This window comes from Chiloscyllium punctatum, chromosome 26, assembly GCF_047496795.1.
Source record: "Chiloscyllium punctatum isolate Juve2018m chromosome 26, sChiPun1.3, whole genome shotgun sequence".
NCBI classification, from domain to species: Eukaryota; Metazoa; Chordata; class Chondrichthyes; order Orectolobiformes; family Hemiscylliidae; genus Chiloscyllium; species Chiloscyllium punctatum.
This window is the reverse complement of record NC_092764.1, coordinates 48,540,056-48,561,728: the sequence shown is the minus strand read 5'-3', so window position 1 is coordinate 48,561,728 and position 21,673 is coordinate 48,540,056. Positions and strand designations below refer to the sequence as shown.

At 42.5% G+C, this 21,673-nt stretch overlaps 1 protein-coding gene across 8 annotated transcripts in view; it reads right to left on the bottom strand.

The window, feature by feature from the left end:
* The window catches only part of chd9 (chromodomain helicase DNA binding protein 9), a 257,884-nt gene extending 236,634 nt beyond the window's left edge, over positions 1-21,250 (bottom strand). For 7 of the 8 annotated variants that reach the window (XM_072547352.1, XM_072547351.1, XM_072547350.1 and 4 more), the window contains exon 1: positions 20,974-21,250. The gene's annotated coding sequence lies outside the window, so the exon portion shown is untranslated. The remainder of the gene's footprint in view (positions 1-20,973) is intronic. The other variant, XM_072547358.1, reaches the window with a different exon arrangement.
* Positions 21,251-21,673: the final 423 nt, after the last annotated feature.

The window sequence follows — 21,673 nt, the reverse complement described above, 5'->3', positions numbered from 1 at the left end:
CTCACTGCCAGTAACCTTCTACAAGCAGATGCACCCTGTCATCAATTAGAGACTGATGGTTGATGCATGTAGCTGTAGATTGGGAGGTGGACGTAAATAAATTCCTTCCTGGCCCTCAGAAATTACTTTGCAAAGGCAACTAGATTGGGCAATAAAAATGCTACTTTCCCAGCAACTTCCATACCTAAGAATAAATGCAAAAAATATTCAGCTAAAAAGAAAACAGGAAATCACTGGCTTTCTTTATTACTTTTGATGCTGTGAAGTAGGAAACATGCAAGACTTGCATAGCTTCTGAAAACAATACATTAGTTGTTGTCTGGTTTTCAAGTTGCAAAACAGAAATTAAGTGGTGCGTGCCTTAATTTCGGTTGGGTCAGTGTTAGGCTTGCATTCTTACGAGGAAGTGGTTTGTTATTAACTGAATACACTGGACGTAAAATATAACATTAAAACAATAAACTTACAAAACTGAACAGTCTCCTGCCTAGTCTAAGCTCAAAATGGCCAGCTGTGAATTAAGTGGGCATGCTTGTTTGCCTCACGTTTTCATTTTTATTGCTGTTAAGATCACAGGAGTGTGATCATGAAGTTTAGCAGCGTGACATGAAACAAATCCATTTCCTCATGATTGGTCAAGTGAAATCCCAATAAGAATGTAGAGTAGAAAACATATGATATAACTGGGCAGAGATAAGCAGCTTATCTATATCCTTCATCACCAGGGCCATCTACTTCCACTTACAAGGCATCATCTGCCTCTGCTCCTTCTTCAGCTCATTTGCTGCTGAAACATGGATCCATGTTGCTTCTAGGAATCACTGTGAAGAAGGGTCATTGCATCTGAAACTTTAACTGCTTTCTTGCCACAGATGCTGCCAGACCTGCTGGGTTTCCCAGAAACTTCTGTTTTTGTTTATGATCTCCAGCATCTGCAGTTCTTTGGCTACTTCTAGGTTTGATTATTACAACGGTCTCCTGGCAAGGCTCCCGCTACAAATTTGAGATTATTTAAAAACCCCTGGTGTCCACTTCTGAGTTCATACCAAGATTCATTTACTGTTCACCAAATGCTCACTGTCCTAGGTTGAAGCATTGCTAGACCAGGTACCAATTTTAAAGTTCTCTTCCTTGATTTCAAATTGTTTACTTGCCTCACCATTACCCAGCCCTACATTTACCTTGGCTTGAAATTCTAGTGTCTTGCATCTCTCCAATTTTCAACATTTCATCTTCAACAGCTGTGCATTCATCTGCCTAAATCCTAAATTTGGGAATTCCATCCCTAATCCTCTTTGCTACACTCTCCTCTTTAAAAAGCTTAAAATCTACTTCTTTGGTCACTTGTCCTATTATGTCCTTACATGGTTTGATGACAAATGTTGTTCTTAGAACTTGCCAGAAACAATGGGAGGTCATTTTACTGCATTAAAAGATACTACGCAAGACTGTATATATTATATGTCTTTCAGCGAGATAATTCAATGCCAAAATCCTTTGGAAAGTAACAGAATTTAAAACAACACATGAAAATAGATGTTTAGATCCACAGAGATTTACAGATCAGCCAACTCATGATTGCATTATGTTGTCAGTTGGCTCTGTGCTGCACAGAACAACAGTCACACAGTTCTGGTACAACTCTGCACTGATTATACTATGGCTGCTCACAGACACTACCACAAAGATAAATTAGAACATATGCTAAATTCCAGAAGCTGGACAGCAACCTCTCAATGGGGCATACCACATGCATATTTACAGTCTCTCACAATTCCAACAGCAAGCTTACAGATTTACCTAATTTTGGTAAAGTGACCAGCAAGTTGATAATGATAAACCAGTACTTGAGCTAGCAGGTGGAATGCTATGCTATGTTATTCCAACTAGACTCAAAGTCAAAAGATATGTCAGCAACTATTAGCACAGTTCACTTCAGATATAGCTTGAATTTTAGATACAATCTGAAAGAAACTCAATGTGCATTTGATAATGAAAATTCTATTATTACACAAGGTCAACCCAAGGATTATGAAAAGTCAAACTCAGGTCTCCAAACTCAGGTCTTATTCTAGGATTTGTGTCAAGCAACTGGGCTATTATTGTCAAATAATATTACCTAGGTACAAATTTAACTGGAAGGTACATGTTTGTGGCTTACTGAAAAATAAACTATTGCACAATACTGTATTTGCTATGCAGGATCAATCCACACTGGAACATATTTCTAGAACAACTCATCTCGCACACCTTGTTTATGCTGCAAGCGGAATTACAAGTTCAATTATTTTAGAAAACTAAAATAACAATGTTGCACCCCTGCTGGCACATATCATTGAAGAAGAACCTTTGATTGTATGTATTATTTTCACTGTAACTCAGTACACATTACTGGTGCTTTACAGGCAGATCATACTATACAAGTGCATCAGATTAACTGAATGGAGCACAGGATACAATGTTACAGCTGTGCAGCAACAGCTGTCACTCAGTCAAATTCAGGTCTTCTCCACAGGTTATACAGCATCAAAAAGGTAATAGTTAAAATTACGCAGTCAAGTTTCTAAAAACCCATGGTGCGTAAGAGATTAACCATAAATTACAAGAAATCCTTTTGCAAGGACACAAAACAACAGGTTACCATTTAGTATGAAAACATCACCATCTTTGTTTTAACTTTCCAATTTCAGAAGCTCTGCAAATAAAATTTCAGCTTCATCTGTCTTGAAAGACTAAAAAAAAGGTGATGAACAATACCAGAGTGTGCCATTCACATATTTAACATATGACACAAGTGAACTAATATACATCCAATTCATATACACAAACATTTGAAGCACACAAGATCATTTGGTCTACTTAGTGTCTGTGTGAGCTCTACAAATTAGAACTGTTTACCCTAAAACTTATTTTTCTGCCTAGCCTGACCTCCCTTTATTGCCTTACATTCTTTAATATTTTAAAAGATTATCAGAGTTCAAAATTATGGATAGAATGGAGAGTCAAAGTCTTTTTTCCCAGGTAGAAATGTCAATTACTAGCGGATGTAGGGTTAAGGTAAAAGGCGTTAAGTTTAAAGGAGATATTGTTAGAGGTCTAGATGGAACAGAATTTGTAAGGAGCATCCAGGAGGGTTTCCTAGAGCAGTATGTAAATAGCTCAACTTGGGAAGAGGCCATACTGGACCTGGTGTTGGGAAATAAGCCGAGCTAGATGATTGATGTTTCAGTAAGGGATTACTTTGGGAATAGTGTACCTTCCTCCAAATACTCATGGACAAAGATGAGAGTAGTCCCAAAAGAGAAGTGCGAAATTTGGGGAAGGCCAACTATACCAAAATTCGGCAGGAGCTGGGAAACGTAGACTGGGAGCAGCTGTTTGAAGGCAAATCCACATTTGATGTGGGAGGATATTTCTCCAGTTCAGGAGAGATATGTTCCTGTGAAAAGAAGGGATTGAAATGGCAAGGTTAAGGAACCCTGGCTGACAGGTGAAATTGTGAGAAGAGCTAAGAGGAAAAAGGATGAGCACGTTAGATCTAGGCTACTGAAGACAGACGAAGCTTTAAAAGAATATCAGTAACGTAGCACCAACCTGAAATGAGGAATTAAGAGGACTAAAAGTAGTCATGAGATAACTTTAGCAAACAGGGTTAAGGAAAATTCCAAAGCCTTTTTTTCATATATAAGGAGCAAGAGGGTAAATGAAGAAAGGGTTGGCCCACTCAAAGACAAAGGAGGAAAGCAAATGCGTGGAGTCAGAGAAAATGGGTGAGATTCTTAACAAGTACTTTGCATTGGTATTCACTGAGGAGAGGGACATGATGGATGTTGAGGTTAAGGATAGAACTTTGAATACTCTAGTTCAAATTGGCATATGGAAGTAGGACATTTTGGGTATTCTAAAATGCATTATGGTAGACAAGTCTCTAGGTCCAGATGGGACCTACCCCAGGTTACTGAAGGAAGCGAGAGAGGAAATAGCTAGGGCTTTAATAGATATCTTTGCAGTATCCTTGAATACGGGTGAGGTCCCGGAGGACTAGAGAATTGCTAATGTTGTCCCCTTGTTTAAGAAGGGTAGCAGGAATACTCCAGGTAATTACAGACTGGTGAGTCTGACTTCAGTGGTGGGGAAGCTGCTAGCCAAGATACTGAGGGATACGATCTACTCCCATTTGGGAGAAAATGGGCTTATCAGTAATGGGCAGCATGGTTTTGTGCAGGGAAGGTCATGTCTTATAAACTTAAAAGACTTCTTTGAGGAGGTGACAAAGTTGATCGATGGGGGAAGGGCTGTAGATATCATATACATGAACTTTTGATAAGGCATTTGATAAGGTTCCCCATGGTAGGCTGATGGAGAAGGTGAAATTGCATGGGGTCTAGCTAGATGAATGGAGAACTGGCTGGGCAACAGGAGACAAGAGCAGTAGTGGAAAGGAGTTTCTCAAAAGGAGACTTGTGATCAGTGGTGTTCCACAGGGATCCGTGCTGGGACCACTGTTGTTTGTGATATATATAAATGATTTGGAAGAAGGTATCAGTTGCCTGATTAGCAAGTTTGCAGATGACACTAAGATTGGTGGAGCAGCAGATAGTGAAGGGACTGTCTGGGAATACAGCATAATATACACAGATTGGAGAGATGGGCAGAGAAATGGCAGACAAAGTTCAATCCAGGCAAACGCAGGTGATGCATTTTGGAAGATCCAATTCAAGAGCGAACTACACAGTAAATGGAAAAGTCCTGGGGAAAGTTGACATACAAAGAGATCTGGGTGTTCAGGTCCATTGTTCCCTGAAAGTGGCAATGCAGGTCAGTAAAGTGGTACAGAAGGCATACAACACTCTTTCCTTCATTGGACGGGGTACTGAGTACAAGAGTTGGCAGGTCATGTTACAGTTGTATAGGACTTTGGTTCGGACACATTTGGAATACTGCATACAGTTATGGTCGCCATATTACCAAAAAGGATGTGGATGCTTTGGAGAGGATGCAGAGGAGGTTCATTAGGATGGTTACCTGTTATGGAGGGCACTAGAGACGTTGAATAAATTAGGAGTATTTTCATTAGCAAGGCACAGGTTGAGGGGGGACCCTGATTGAGGTCTACAAAATCATAAGTGGTATAGACAGGGTGGATAGCAAGAAGCTTTATCCCCCCCGCCCCCCCAGAGTGCAGAACTCAATTACTAGATGTCATTAGTTCAACGTAAGGGGGGGTAAAATTTTGGGGGAGATATGCATGGAAAGTTCTTTACGCAGAGGGTGGTGGAATGCGTTACCAGTGGATGTGGTAGAGGTGGGAACAATAGCATCATTTAAGATGCATCTGGACAGATACATGAATTGGCAAGGAGCAAAGGAATGCAGATCTTTAGAAAATAGGCGGCAGGTTTAGATAGAGGATCTGGATCGGTGCAGGCATGGAAGGCCAAAAGGCCTGTTCCTGTGCTGTAATTTTCTTTGAGATGTGAGAGGCAAGTTTTGTTTTTATAATATAGAGGGTGCTAAGTGCCTGGAACGTGCTGCCAGAAGTAGTGGAGGTGTTCACAATATCAATCTTGTTCAGAAGAATTCAGGACATCTGTTCTTGCTGCCAATGGATCGGTGTAAAAAGGTGATAACATTTGTTCACTTGTGGAATGGGATGCAGTACTTCCTTTTGACCCAGAGGGCTAGCAACTGCGTTATTTTACAGTTGAAGGTAGGATAACTGAATTTCTGGTTTATATTGAAGACTCTTAACAAAACGCATATTCAATAGGAAAAGAACTCGTGCATATTCCACTCAGCTTATTAAATTATATAATAGATCAACTTTGATATAATGTCATGTATACCACACTAAGCTGATTTGAATTTATGAAGCTCAGCTCCCTAATCTTGACAGTTCTGGAATGCAAATGTCTCATTACCTTTACAAGCTAGGAAAACACATAGGCTTAAACTGAGATAGCAAGAAAAATGGAAGATGTTCATACGTGTGTGAGAGACATAGAACATTCTTTTGTAAATTACATTCACTAACCTAAGGGTTCAAGGGACAATGAGTGAAAGGGAGAGACAGGACAGAAACTGGTGGTCTGATTTGAGTGTACACTTGCTTGTCATGTGTTATTCCCTGGAGATCGAGATCTGGGAATGTTATGAATTTAATTTGCATTTTAGGAATCTAAGTTTTTTTTTAAAAAGCCATTTTGTAGGACAATGATACTGAGCATGTTAGCTGAGCGAGGTTAGCGCACAATCTTTTCCACATAGTTTAGACTAGTCCCTCGTTATGATGTGCTCTTAAAAGGGAAGCTTATCTAGCCAAAGCAATTGCCATTTGGCCTGGCTTGATCAGGATTTCCCACTTTGATGTGCATGTAGCTTAATTAGTCGAGCATTTTTCTTCTTCTACAAACTTTTGCCATTTTATTGTTGCTTATCTGATTAAGGACATGTGCTGTTTTTGTAATCTCAGTACCAATTTCTGTATAAAGACAGCTTGTTTGCAGCAAAAGGAGGAGTAGCAGGAGAGAGCTCTTAGGGGTAAGAGCTCTACTAATGGTTTTAAAACCTTAGCTCAAGCCTGGCTTGTACATATCTATGTTATAGTGTAACATTGATGCTATTGGTAAATATAGGTAATGATTCAAACTAAACTGTCTGTAAATTTCATATTCCAGACTGCCACACAGAGTATAATCTCTGGGACGAACCAAGAGAGGCTTACAGGTCAAGTCCATTAGGGATTCCCTGAGCTGTCTCAAATAGGTACTTTAACAGCTAGGCCAGCATTTACTGCCCATCCCTAAATGCCCAGTGAGCAGTTAACAGTCAAATTCCTGTTGATCTGGAGTCAGATGCAGGCCAGACAGATGACAGATTCCTTCCCTAAAAGGACATTCGTGAACGAGATGGGCTTTTCCTGACAACTGACAATGGATCCATGGCCATCATTAGACTCTTAATTCCAGATCTTTATTGGATTCAAATTCTACAATCTGCAGTGGCGAGATTTAAACTCATGTCCCCAGAATGCGTTTTGGGTCTCAACACCACTAGCGCATTGCCTCTTCATAAAACCTATCTACCTCTTCGACCAAACGTTAAGGCAATATTAGGGCAGATGGCCTATGTGGATCAGTGTCAAATTTTGCTTCATAATGCTCTTTTCTCTTTTTTTTACACTAAAGACTCAATATAACTACAAATTGCTGTAGGAATTTGTAGAATTAGGGTTGACAATTAAAGTGGGAAAATATTAAGCTATTATTATTTGTTGTAAACCTCTTAGAAAAGTGACATTTAACAGTGCTTCATGAGAAAATAAATGGAATGATTAGAGCCTACATAATTCAATTACACAACGTATACCCAGCACCATGTAGGCAAATCACTATGTTCTACCCTATAATGCTTTACCTGAGTCAGGATTTGTCACCATTGTTTGGCTAGATATATTCTCAATATCTTGAAGTTCAAGTAAAATTTTATTCTGGTCATTGACAAGTGCAGAATTTTGGGACAAAATAAATATTTATTTCAATTTACATTCAAGACAATAAAGGTGAAATACCACCAGTTTCAAACACCTCTACTTCTACAGCTTGCCTACTGCACAAGCCATATTGAAAGTAAAAGGAAAATGTACATTCTTTTCAGAGCATTAATTCACTAATTGCTGCATGTGTCCTTCACAAACAACAGGAATAGGGGCTGGTGATTCAGTTTCTTGAGGCTGCACTGTCATTCAGTTAGATTATGACTGTTCTGTACTTCAAGGAGGATGTGAAGACTGCAGATGCTGGAAATTAGAGTCAAAATGTGTGTTGCTGGAAAAGCACAGCTGGTCAGGCAGCATCCAAGGAGCAGGAGAGTCGATGTTTCGAACATAAACTCTTCATCAGGAATTTGGGGTGGGGGGGGTGGGGGGCAAAGGGTATGAGAGATACATGGGAGGGGAGTGAGGCTGGGTGCGCGGGGAGGTAGCTGGAAATGCAATAGGTAGATGAAGATGAGGATGAAAAAGTGACAGGTCAGAGGGTGGAGCAGATATGTGAGAAGGAAGGCAGACAGGTAGGACTGTTCAAAAGGGTGGTGGCCGAGTTGGAAGGTTGGATCTAGCATAAGGTGGGGGTTGGATCTAGGATAAGGTGAGGAAACTGGTGAAATCCACATTTATCCTGTGTGTTTGGAGGGTCTCAAGGCAGAAGAGGAAGCATTTTTCCTCCAGGCATCGGGTGGCTAGAATTTGGCAGTGGAGGCCACCCAGCACTTGAATGACCTTGGCGGAATGGGAGGGGAGTTAAAGTGTTCTGCCACAGGATGGTGGAGTTGTTTAGTGCGAGCATCCCAGAGATGTTCTCTGAAACGTTCTGCAAATTAACGTATCAGCAAATTAACATATCAACATGGGTGGATAAAGTGGTTAAGACAGCAAAAGGTATACTTGCCTTTATTAGCCAAGCCATAAAGATTAAGTGCATGAACTGTATAAAATGTTGACGAGTTCACAGCTAGAGTACTGCATACAGGTTTGGAATCCACACTATAGGAAGGATGTGATAGCACTGGAGATTTACCAGGATGTTGCCTGGGCTAAAGAGTTTCAGTTATGAAGAGAGATTGGACCGACTGATGTTGCTTTCCCCAGAACTGAGGAGATTGAAAGAGGACATGATTGAGAGGTATAAAACTATAAGGGGCATAGATCAGGTAGACAGGAAGAAGCTTTTCTCCTTGACGGAGGGATCAATGACTCGGGAATATTGATTGAAGATAAGGGGCAGGTTTAGAGTAAATGCGAGGACTACCTTTTCCACCCAGTGCATGGTGGGAATCTCACTGCCTATAGGTAGTGTATAGGCAGAATCCCTAATAACATTTGAAGAAATATTTAGATGCATACTTGTGATGCCAAGACACAAGAGTCTATGGGCTGGAAAATGGGATTAGAAGAGTTAGGTGGTTATTTTTGATCAGTGCAGAGGCAATGTCTTTTTCTATGCTGTAGACCTCTATGACACCAAAATGATATCAGTGTTGGAGCTCAGTTATCATAAATATCAAAATTTCAGGCTGTTGACTGGACAGAACCAAGGACTCATGTGATGTTTTTTAATTTTTGAAAATGATGAATGGACTAAATTCTAAAGAATGTCATTACTTGGGATAGACAAGGATGGGAAAATAGGGAATCACCCTGAAAATGCTCATTTCAGAGTCAGTTCCACTCAGGGCAATGAGTCTTCTGAACAAAGTAGCCAAATGTGTGGCAAATTCTTTTAACTCCTTAATGAACGAACTTGTCACATTCTGCAGAAGCTTGCAGGATCACTTGATTTAGGGTAATTTAGGAATTAACACAACCCCCAAAAATTGATTCTGTCTTGGATGAGAACCATTTTCTCAGTTTTTCTACAAATATTTCAATTTTTCCTGTTCCATTTCATGATGGCAGAAGTAGGGCAGTGGGAAAGAGAAAAAGAGAACAGATACTAGGCTTATTTAAATGAATGGTCATTTTAATTTGCTCATATTAGAAATGGCCAGTGGTACTCATATCCCATGAACATCACAACTTTTTGCTCCACAGTCAGACAAATTTGAATGACAATCACTTTTGGGTGCAGCTAGTTTTTAAGCATGTTGTACAGTTTTGACACCAATATGTCAGTGATCAAAATCAATTATTTTATTCACTCCTGCAGCATTTTTACTTGTACTCTCGCTACCTGTCAAACCTTGTCATCATCCAGATAATACCAAAGCACTTGCCAGTCTGATGGGGTTATCAGCGACAGAATGAACTTCAAGGGTTTTGCTATATTCCAAGTCATACATAACAAGTCTCTTTTGAGTTGGGTGTTAAAAAGCAAGGCATCATACTAAAGTTCTGACAAAATCTTGCTGTGAACTTCATAAAACTTTTAACAAACTCTATTGTCAAACATCGCTACTGCATCAACTGCCAATTAACCCTCATTCACGTAAGATATTATATTGCATTATTTTTTGATTCAGTAGCAGGAAGAGCGGGAGCATCGACCAGAGGGCTGACAGGAAGATGAATCACTGCCTTAAAAACTTACTGTGTGAATAGGCAGAGCGCACGCTAAGAAAGAGCAGACATAGTACTGAGTAAGTGAAGTAATAGACAGGAGAACCTCGGTTATCTGAACAAGATTGGCGGGCACTATTTCGTTCGGATAATTGATTATTTGGCGAATCGATTAAATGCCTTTCCTCTGGGGCTTGTAGATTTTCAAGTCTGCTCCCCATTCAGGAGCCTAGCAGCAGCAGCACGGCACACGAGACCCCGCCTCCAACACCGTCCCCCAAACATGTCAAACACTGCCCCTCACCCCCTCTCCAGGGCCGCCGGACTGGACACCAACAATAAGACTGCTGCTGCCTTTGTGGGGTAAGTCTCCAAATAGCGCGCGCACACACACACACACACACACAATGTTTTCTGATGGATTCCACGTTTGCCCTGTACAGAACAATGTTGGCCAGATTATCGGGGGGGGGGGGAAGGAGGGAAGAGATTAGGGGACACCTCTCTAAAGAACTCCAGGGAAACTGTGGGGAGAGAGGACGGGAAGTCAGTCATTTGGAGACAGTGCCTGTTTAATCATTGTAAACAAAAGACGCGATCACTTATGGAAAAAAGTCTTTGATATAATGTTTCGATCAGGACCTCAAGATCTCCTTCGGATGATCCGATTTTCGGATAATCGAGGTTCCTCTGTATTCAGATGGGCTACCCGAAACACTACTTTAGGTACTGTCTCCCACCCATCCTCCTCTTCTAACTAAAATAAAGATTCTGTGTGCTGGATTGGTAAGGTAGCTAGTTTTTTTATTCTTTATTTTTCTACAGTCTCTTTGGAAATTTAGAATCGTGGGAATGGCAGTTCAGGCAGTTGAATGTTCCTCCTGCAGAATGTGGGAGGTAAGGTCACCACTAGTGTCCCTGCTGACTATATCTGCAGGAAGTGTACCCAACGCCACCTCCCTGAAAACTGCATTAGGGAACTGGTGCTGGATGAACTTCGGATCATTTGGGAGAAGGTTACTGAAAGGAGTTACAGGGAGGTAGTACCACCTCAGGTGCAAGAAAGAGGTCGATGGGCTTCTGTCAGGGAATGGAAAGGGAACCAATAGGCAGTGCAGGGAACCTGTGTGACCATTCCCTTCAATAACAAATATACCATTGTGGATACTGTTGGGGGACCACTTCCCAAGGTAAACCATGGGTATAGGTCTCTGGCACAGAGTCTGTCCCTGTTGTTCAAAGAGAAGGGGGGAGATGAGCAGAGCATTTAGTCATTGGGGACTCCATAGTTAGGGGGACAGATAGGTGGTTTTGTGGGAACGAGAGCGGCTCACAGTTGTTGTGTTGCCTCCCAGGTCCCAGGATTTGTGATGTCTCAGATTGAGTTTTTGGGATCCTCGAGGGGAAGGGAGAGCAGCCCCAAGTCGTGGTCCACGTAGACACTAATGACATAGATAGGAAAAGTGATAGGGATTTAAGGCAGAAATTCAGGGAGATAGGGTGGAGGCCTACAGGCTAGAACAAAGAGTTATCATCTCTGGTTTGTTGCCCATGCCACATGCTACCGAAGCAAGGAATGGGAAGATAGAGGAGTTGAACATGTGGCTACAGAGAGGGAGGGTTTTGAATACCTGGATAATAGAGGCAGGTGAGACCTCTACAAACAGGATGGGCTACATCTGAACCAAAGGGCTACCAATATGCTGTGGGGGGGCAATTTGCTCATGCTCTTTGGGAGGGTTTAACTGAATTCAGCATGGGGATGGGGACCTAAACTGTAATTCCAGTGTCCAGGAGGTTTAGAGTAATGAGGTCAAAAATGAGGTTTCGAGGTCACAGGAGTTCACCGGAAAGCAGGTAAGTGGTTTGAAGTGTGTCTACTTCAATGCCAGGACATCCGGAATAAGGTGGGTGAACTTGCAGCATGGGTTGGTACCTGGGATTTCGATATTGTGGCCATTTCAGAGACATGCATAGAGCAGGGACAGAAATGGTTGTTGCAGTTCAGGGATTTAGATGTTTCAGTAAGAATTGAGAAGATGGTAAAAGATGGGGAGGTGTGGCATTGTTAGTCAAGGACAGTATTACGGTGGCAGAAAGGACGTTTGAGGACTTGTCTACTGAGGTAGTATGTGCTGAGATTAGAAACAGGAAAGGAGAGGTCACCCTTGTTGGGAAGTTTTCTGCAGACCCCCGAATAATTCCAGATATGTAGAGGAAAGGATAGCAAAGATAATTCTGTATAGGAGTGAGAGTAACAGGGTAGTTGTTATGGGGAACTTTAACTTTCCAAATATTGACTGGAAATATTATAGTTTGAGTACTTTAGATGGGTCAGTTTTTGTCCAATGCGTGCAAGATGGTTTCCTGACACGGCATATAGACAAGCCAACAAGGGGCAAGGCCACATTGGATTCGGTACTGGGTAATGAACCTGACCAGGTGTTAAATTTGGAGGTAGGTGAGCATTTTGGTAATAGTAACCACAATTCAGGTATGTTTATTTTAGCAATGGAAAGGGATAGGTATATAATACAGGGCAAGAGTTATTCTGGGGGAAAGGCAATTGCAGGGGATAGGCACAACTGAAACATGGAACATATTCAAGGAACAGCTACTGTGTACCCTTGATAAGTATGTACCTGTCAGACAGGGAGGAAATGGTCGAGTGAGGGAGCTGTGGTTTATTAAAGAAGTTGAATTTTTTGTCAAGAGAAAGAGGAAGGCTTATGTTAGGATGAGACGTGAAGGCTCAGTTTGGGCACTTGTGAGTTACAAGTTAGCCAGGAAAGACCTAAAGAGAGCGCTAAGAGGAGCCAGAAAGGGACATGAAAAGTTGTTGGCAGATAGGACCAAGGAAAACCCTAAAGCTTTCCATAGGTATATCAGGAATAAAAGAATGACAAAAGTAATATTAGGGCCAATCATGCATAGTAGTGGGAAGTTTTGTGTGGAGTCCGAGGAGATAGGGGAAGCAATAAATGAATGTTTTTCGGTAGTATTCACACTGAAAAAAGACAGAGGGTGGTGGTTAATCCTGGAGTTTAGTTATTAGTGGTGTATCGCAAGGATCTGTTTTGGGGCCACTGCTGTTTGTCATTTTTATAAATGACCTGGATGAAGGCGTAGAAGGATGGGTTAGTAAATTTGCGGATTACACTAAGGTCGGTGGAGTTGTGGATACTGCTGAAGGATGTTGCACGTTATAGAGGGACATAGCTACAGAGCTGTGCTGAAAAGTGGCAAATGGAATTTAATGCGGAAAAATGTGAGGTGATTCACTTTGGAAGGAGTAACAGGAATAAAGAGTACTGGGTTCATGGTAAGATTCTTAATTACAAATCACACAACACCAGGTTATAGTCCAACAGGTTTACTTGGAAGCACTAGCTTTTGGAGCACTGTTCCTTCATCAGGTGGTTGTGGAGTATAAGATCGTAGGACACTGAATTTATATAAATAGTTTACAATGTGATGTACCTGAAATTATATATTGAAAAAGATCCGGATTGTTTGTTAAGTCTCTCATCTTTTAGAATGGACATGTTGGCTTCTGTTCATTGATGCGTAAATCTCAGAACTTTCTTAAAGTTACATCCTCAAGGGAACCTATTGTTAAAGTTCACTTGAGAATGTAACTTTAAGAAAGTTCTGGGATATATATGTCAATGAACAGAAAATAGCATGACCATTCTAAAAGATGAGAGGCTGAACAAATGTGGCAGCTTTGGAAAGGGTTCGGAGGAGATTTAGATTAGATTCCCTACAGTGTGGAAACAGGCCCGTCGGCCCAACCAGTCCACACCGACCCTCCGAAGAGTAACCCACCCAGTCCCATTTCCCTCTGGCTAATGCACCTAACACTGTGGGCAATTTAGCATGGCCAATTCACCTGACCTGCACATCTTTGGACCTGTGGGAGGAAACCACAACACCCAGAGGAAACCCACGCAGACACGGGCAGAATGTGCAAACTCCACAAGGACAGTCGCCCGAGGCTGGAATCAAACCTGGAACCCTGGTGCTGTGAGGCAGCAGTACTAACCACTAACCACTGAGCCACCGTGCCACCCATTTACTAGGATGTTGCCTGGTACAGAGGGAAGGTCTTACGAAGAAAGGCAGAAGGACTTGAGGCTGTTTTCATTAGAGAGAAGAAGGTTGAGAGACGACTTAATTGAGACATAAAAGATAATCAGAGGATTAGATACGGTGGGCAGTGAGAGCCTTTTTCCTCGGATGGTGATGGCTAGCATGAGGGGACATAGCTTTAAAGCTGAGAGGTGATAGGTATAGGACAGATGTCAGAAGCAGTTTCTTTACTTAGAGTAGTAGGGGTGTGGAACGCACTGCCAGCAACAGTATAGACTTGCCAACTTTAAGGGCATTTAAATGGCCATTGGATAAACATATGGATGAAAATGGAAATAGTGCAGGATAGAAAGGCTTCAGATTGGTTCCACATGTCAGCGCAACAGACTTAACTGCGCTGTATGTTCTATGTGAAAGCAATCTCCATTACCACAAAGCTAGCTGGTAGGGAACAATGAAAGAAAATATATACTGACCTCTCTCTTCCCTCGAGCGTAAATATCTTACTTCTGACTGATGTGCAATTGAACCTTTCTGGCAATTCTAGCTTATTTTCACACAATGCTCTTTAATACAGCAGAAGCTTTCTATTTATCAGATAATTTGCTTTCCCACAAAATGTCACTGTGGCCAAGTACACAATTTTCAATCTATCGAGAACTTAAAAAGATGTCTGGTTTTGGAAAGTATATGGATATTACAGACAAAATTGCCCAACTTACTATTAACTTGAAAATGTCAGTTTGAATGCAGATAGATAGTTAGCAGCTAATGTAGCATTAGATGCGCTTCTGAGTTTTAATGCTGAGATTAGTGATCATGCCATGTATAATAAGTTATCTGTTAAATCTGTGATGAGGAGCGATTGGTCAATGAGTGCAAAACTTAATGGGGTGAAAAAAAAAAGCAAACAAATGCAATAGCCTCACAGACAAATGGTCTCCAAATTTCAAATTCATCTCTGGTATATCCCCGGTATTCATTAATACTGTAAATGAATTCTCTATCACCCCAATACAAAGCTTTTCTCCCAACAGCTACACTTCAAAGTAGACACTATAACATCTGAACTATTGATCAAGTCACAAACGATCATTTAAATGTCTCAAAGTATTAAAAGGCAAAAATATATTAAAAGGTTTCAATATTCATTTTATTCTAAATAATCTACTGACACCTTTATTCGAAAAATCTCATCTCGTAACTGTACAATCCTTCCCACTCACTGTTTTCTACAGAACTCAGCCTAAAAATGTACACTTTTCAAACATTCAACATAAACCTAAAAGAGTTTCCATTATCCAAAATCATCTTCAGCCTACACAAACAACAAATCTGATATTTCATTTCAGCTAAAAGCAAAATCTCATGCATCACTTAATCCAACAGATGAACCACATGAAGTTCTGTATTAAATCAAAATTATTTCTACTTCACAATGCAACAAGAGACACTAAGTAAATAGACCCCTTCGAAAGAAATCTTATTCATTCCCTAGTTAACCAGTCACAATTGAGGATAACTATGCGCAGTTTACATTGCCACCTTTTAGTTCATGAAACCGACAAAATGTGATTTGTAAAAAAACTAACGGTAGCACCAAGGTCATAGAAAGGTCAAAAACTGGATGAATGAACATCATCATCAGCTGCAAGTTGGTACGAAAACACCAAACAATTGGAAGAACAACACTTCATCTTCCACCTGGGCAGCCTGCAGCCCAGACGACTCAACATTGAGGTTTCTAATTGCAAATGACTTTCCCACCCATCGCCAACTCCCTTTCCCACCTGCTCTTTTCTATTCCTCTGACAGACCTTTCCTTCCAGCTACCAACTGGATTAATTCGTCGACCCCAACCCGGTTGTACGCACCACCTCTAGTCACTTATCACTACTTCACCATGCCACCCCTCTCCCCACACATAACCCTTCCTCCCACCTCTTTATCTGCAGCTCTCCCTACCCCCACCTGAAGGCGGCTATACCCGAAACATTGACTTTTCCACCTCCTGATACTGCCTGGTTGCTGTGCTCCTCCAGCCCTCTGATGTCTAACAACATTTGTGGTATACAGGAAGATAGAGCAGTATTTAGTCTTGAGTAGTAGGGAAAAGAAGTTGAACAAGGGGTGACTGGGGTAACACGGGTGTTAAACATATTTGAAACACATGAATAGCAAAACAATATTTAGAAGTCCCTGACCATTTCAAAAATCAGTTGAAAATAAACTGATACAGCAAGGTTGGTCATGAGATAATTTTTTTTCTTTAATTCTATCCATGAATGTAAGAGCTCCTCAAATATGGAAATAATATTTTGGCAACAGGAACAAAAATCGGTTCTAAAATTGGACAAAATAAATTGTAACAGTGGTTTGTGTAGAAACCATCTTAAGTTCATATTTGGTACAGAGTCAGGTTACTTTACATGACCATTTAGCAAAGGGAGCAACGGCACACCAAAAATCAATGACTATTTTGTGAACTTTTTTAAATTTTATTTTACTCTGGGTGCGACAGAATGAGGGAGGGCAGAAAAATGAGATGTTGACAGTTGCAAAATATTCCATGCCAAACAGAAAACCTGGATGGTTCAGATCCCTATCCATTTTTAAAGTGACTTTTATTTGGTTTTGCTTTTAAAATTGGAGCTTGAAAAATATTATCAGGAAAAATCTCAAAAACAAAATAAATCAAAGAATTTCAATATTATGTGTTGTTGTGGTTCTGTTCGCCGAGCTGAGAATTTATCTTGCAAACGTTTCGTCCCCTGTCTAGGTGACATTCTCAGTGCTTGGAAGTCTCCTGTGAAGCGCTTCTGTGCTGTTTCCTCCGGCATTTATAGTGGCCTGTCTCTGCCGCTTCCGGTTGTCAGTTCAAACTGTCCGCTGTAGTGGCCGGTATATTGGGTCCAGGTCGATGTGTTTGTTGATAGAGTCTGTGGATGAGTGCCATGCCTCTAGGAATTCCTTGGCTGTTCTGTTTGGCTTGCCCTATAATGGTAGTGCTGTCCCAGTCGAATTCATGTTGCTTGTCGTCTGTGTGTGTGGCTACTAAGGATAGCTGGTCGTGTCGTTTCGTGGCTAGTTGGTGTTCATGTATACGGATCATTAACTGTCTTCCTGTTTGCCCAATGTAGCGTTTTGTGCAGTCCTTGCATGGGATTTTGTACACTACATTAGTTTTGCTCATGTTGGGTATCGGGTCCTTCGTTCTGGTGAGTCCCATGCAAGGACTGCACAAAACACTACATCGGACAAACAGGAAGACAGTTAACGATCCGTATACATGAACACCAACTAGCCACGAAACAACACGACCAGCTATCCTTAGTAGCCACACACACAGACGACAAGCAACATGAATTCGACTGGGACAACACTACCATTATAGGGCAAGCCAAACAGAGAACAGCCAGGGAATTCCTAGAGGCATGGCACTCATCCACAGACTCTATCAACAAACACATTGACCTGGACCCAATATACCGGCCACTACAGCGGACAGTTTGAACTGACAACCGGAAGCGGCAGAGACAGGCCACTATAAATGCCAGAGGAAACAGCACAGAAGCGCTTCACAGGAGGCTCCCAAGCACTGAGGATGTCACCTAGACAGGGGACGAAACGTTTGCAAGACAAATTCCCAGCTCGGCGAACAGAACCACAACGAGCACCCGAGCTACAAATCTTCTCCCAAACTTTGAATATTATATGTGCTATAGTAGATGTAGATTACATAGAGTAAGGCACGTGACAAAACACAGTCAGGAGAAATCTGACATTTTACCAAATGCGGAAATACTGGGTTGAAATGTGAAATTTTAGATGACTAGAAGCAAAATGCTACATTACTTTGAGCAGAGATAATGGGAAGAAGATGTAAAAATATTACTGATCATTCCTTATTTTAAAAGTTGTTGTTTTAGGTTAAGTGGATTATAAACAAGCATTATTTAGTGCAAAAAACAACAAATGCTCAAGATCACAGCAGGTCAGACAGCATCCATGAAAAGAGAACAAGCTAACAATGAGTCTAGATAACTCTTCACAGCTAAAGTGAAGGGTGGAGGGACAGCATTTATGCTATAATTTGGAGGTTTACTGGGCATAGAGTGCTGGTGGAGAAAAGATATTAGGAGTTTACATTAAGTGATCAGAATGTGAGAATGGCAGAACAATGGTGTGGTGCTGGAAAAGCACAGCAGGTCAGACAACATCAGAGGAGATGGGGAATATATATTTTTTTTTAAAAATCGGCCTTTTGGGCATAAGCTCTTCAACAGGATAAGCCCAAAACGTCGATTCTCCTGCTCCTCAGATGCTGCCTGACCTACTGTGCTTTTGCAGCATCACACTCTCAACTCTGATCTCCAGCATCTGCAATCCTTTCTCCTAGAACAATGGGAGTCGAACTGCCAGACTTGAAAGGACAGTAAGTGGGAAGGGGAGGACATAATAAACTAAAAGAAAGGAAATAGTTCACAAATTAAAAAAGGTGTTGAACTCAATATAAGGTCCAGAAGGTTGTAAAGTACAGTGAGAGAGTGACTCACTTTTGCCTATATTATTCTTCCAGTTTGCACTGTTTCACTGCAGCATGCCAAGGACATGTCGATGTCCTGCTTATGCACAGCACAGGCCATAGGTGTTCTGCAAAGCAATCACCCAATCTTTGTTTAGTAGAATAGGCCAAACTGTTTGCAGCAAATACAGTACACAAGATTGGAAGTGGTACAGGTGAAATCTTAAAAGGCTGTTCAGGCCCTTGGATAGTGAGCAGGGAGAAGTTGAAGGGGCAGGTGTTGCACTTTCTGCAGTTACATGAGAAGGAAAGATGGAGGTGAGGGGTGGTGTTGGTGGTTATGGGATTTTTAAAATCTCCATTTATGTAGTATAAGGGTCAGCAAAGCCTAAGCTAATTTATACTTCGCCTACGATTAGAGATTGCATTATAAAGTGTTTACTTCCTCAGGATACCCCAAACCACTTTGTAGCCAATGAGATACATATGAAGCACAGTTACTATTGTAATAACATATTACAAGATCCCACAAAAGGAATAAGTTAATAATCAAACAATGCTTTGGCAATATTGGTTCAACATAAGTGCTGTTCAGGGCACAGAACTCCTTTGTACTTACAAAACTATGTTCAACATTCTGATAAAACATACACTTAAAATGGGATTGAAAACTACAGTCAACACAACTGCTGAGCCAACAGGTACAATCCTATTTACAAGAAATTAAGTAAGGTAGCTCATTGTCACTGAAAAAGTTAATCCACTCCTCAGAGTTTTGCCTCTGTACCACACTGATAATCATAATTAAATGAACCACACAATGGGAATTCACAAGATTGCAAAAATCATTAAATAAAGTATGGCTTTAACAATGACACCTCCCCACACAGCGTGATGTGATTAATTGCCACAGGACCCTAAGTTGCATCTAAGAATCAGAAACAAAGTTTGACATATTATCACCAACACAGCTAAAATCTGGTCTCAGCAGAAACAATGCTTAAATAATCGATATAACAAAGATGACTTGGTGCTTTTTTAAAAAAAATAGCCAAGGCAAGTGCCTTTCATGGAATTTAAATCCAACATAGCCACTGTGGATATATACAAAATGATCCAATTGGTGTAGAACTTGGGAATATTTTCGTCTTGCCCATGCGACGCCTCCTTTAACAGCGGCGCGACACGACAGTGAGTCAGTGGAGCGCGTCGGTACAATGGAGCAATGACTCATCCGGTCAAAGCAGGCACATCCACCCACCCAATCCATCCATCCATCCTTTCCCCATAAACGGCTGGACTACAAGCAGTCCCCAGTGTCTTTTATCTGTCTCTCTCTTCTGATTTCCTTTTTGCTCAGTGGCTGGCCCGCCCGCCGGACATGGGCTTTGCTGTTGCAGCCTGGAGCCACGCACGTGTTTCCACGTCGCTGCTTTTGCCAGCACAATGTGGCAGCGGCGCGCGGATCGACTCCCCCCCCCCCCCCTCCTCCAATCCAGCGCGCGCACGCGCGGACCACCCTCCCCCTCTCTCTCAAGGTTGGGCAGAAAACCCCTGGGGCTGGCGCGCGCGGATGGACCACCAACCCCACCCCGAAAAAAAAACACGAGTTGGCTCCTCCCCTTAACCTTCTCATCCCCTCCCCCACACCACATCGGCTCAGGGGTAAGGGTGGGGGTTGGGTGGGGTGAAGGGACAGTGACCGGGGCCAGCAGCCCCTGGGGCCCGGCGCGCGGGTGGAATCCCCGTGTCTGGGCAGAAAGCCCGCGGCTGCCCGTCGTTCCGGTTACCAAAAAAAAACCCCCCACACACAACGCGCACACAGGGAGCTGCGCCATTGGGCTGCTGCAGGAAGGCCAGAGAGGGAGGAGGGGAGAGAGAGAGACACACACACACACACAGACAGACAGACAGGAGGGTGGGGATGGGGTAGACACGGGGGGGGGGGGGGGGGGGAGGGGAGGAGGAGAGAGGCACTGAACAGCAACAAAACGGAGGCCTTGTCGGGTCAGCTTGAGCTCCAACTAGAAAGTTCCATTTTCCACCTCTCCCACACACAGTGGCCCACTCCGAGATCAGCTGTACTCCCTTACACACAGCCCGACTCCCCCACCCCCCCTCCCCTTCCACCGCCATAAACGACGGAGGGTGGGGGGGGAAGTCGAAAATATAGAGAGAAAAAAAACAAACCCCCCACCACTTGCCGCCCCCCCCCAACATACACAGTTTTTGAAGGAGGGGGGGGGGGAAGATGGGATTTTTTTCCCCCTATTTTGTTTGGCTTGCTGCAAGCTGAACTTACCAGAGGAAAAGGCCGGCTCTAAAGGAAGTATTTATGAAGAATGATTATTTGCGAAGTTTTAGTACGGAGTCGACCTCAGCGCTCCGACTAACGTGATACATTTCATTTGCATATTTCTTTTTTGTTTTCTGATTGGACACTGGCTGCTTTCGGGGTCAGCGCCGACACGGCTGCTTTATTAGAAAAAGTTGTTGGGTTGGCCTCGGGGGGACGGCATGGCGGGGCTGGCCGCGGCTTCAAGTGCCGGGAATTCGGGGTAGATTTGGGGGAAAAAGCCCGGCGGAACCGCTCGAGACGATCATGGCCGTCCCACGGCCCGGCCAATCGGCGGCGGCTTTACTAAAAGGGAACGGCGGGGTGGTGGCGGTGAGCCAGGGCCCTGTGAGACGGAGCCGCTGATTGGCCAACGGGGTCGCGTTTGGGTGGTGGACCCGTTACAGCGACCCCCAGTGGCAGCTGCCGCGATGACAGGGGCGAAGCACCAGGAACTCGACCCACGTCAATCAAGCTCTCTAAGGTCAGCAAAGACTCATTGCTGCCGAAGGAAAAGCTAAATGCTTTCCAAATGGCCTGGATAAATATTAGCTTTCAAGAGATAAGGAGGACTTAGTCGGGGGTGGTAACCAAGTTCATTCCCACAGAACATTTAGAGCACTACTACAAATACAACCCCCAAAGAGTTTTTTTTCCTGTCTGTTCA